This window comes from Mastomys coucha, unplaced genomic scaffold (genome assembly GCF_008632895.1).
Source record: "Mastomys coucha isolate ucsf_1 unplaced genomic scaffold, UCSF_Mcou_1 pScaffold23, whole genome shotgun sequence".
NCBI lineage: Eukaryota > Metazoa > Chordata > Mammalia > Rodentia > Muridae > Mastomys > Mastomys coucha.
Window position 1 is genome coordinate 9858261 of NW_022196906.1, and position 956 is coordinate 9859216.

Consider the following 956-nt stretch of genomic DNA (forward strand, 5'->3'; position numbering starts at 1 on the left):
GGTGTGCGAATTTATATATGGGTCTTTGATTCAATTCCATGGATAAAAATGTCTGTTTTTATGTCAATACACATGCAGTTTTTACTACTATAGCTCTATAGTATAGCTTAAAATCAGGGATGGTGATACCTTTGAAAGTTCTTTTATTGTTCAGGATTGTTTTAGATATCCCGAGATGTTTATTTGTATGCTGTTTTTCCACATGAAGTTGAGTATTTTCCTTTCAAGATCTATAAGGAATTGTGTTGGAACTTTGATATGGATTGCATTGAACCTGAAGATTGCTTTTGGTAAGAGGGACATTTTTACTATGTTAATCCTACTAATCCATATAGGAGATATTTCCATCTTCTGATATCTTCTCAAATTTTTTTCTTCAAATCCTTAAGTTCTTGTCATACAGGTCTTTCACTTGCTTTGCTAGAGTTACCCAGAAACATTTTATATTGTTTGTGGCTATTGAGAAGGGTGTTGTTTTCATTTTTTTATTAGATATTTTCTTTATTTACACTTCAAATGTTTTTCCATTTCCGGGTCTCCCCTTTGGAAACCTCCTATCCCATTCCCCCTCCCCCTGCCTCTATGAGGGTGCTTCCCCCCACACACACCCACTCCTGTCTCCCCGCCCTGGCATTCTCCTACACTTGGGCATCAAACACCCTTAGGTCCAAAGGCCTTTCCTCCCACTGATATCCAACAAGGCTATCCTCTGCCACATATGCAGCCAGTGCCATAGGTCCCTACATGTGTATTCTTTGGTTGGTGGTCTAATCCCTAGGAGCTCTGGCGGCCTGGCCTGTTGACACTATTGCTCTCTCCATGGGGCTGCAAACCCCCTCAACTCCTTTCATTATTTTTTTTATCAGTCCATTTGTCACTTGTATGTAGGAAGGCTGGACAGGGTTCAACACACTCACTGGACAGTTGGTGAATTCTTGAGTGTTATGGGATGCCTT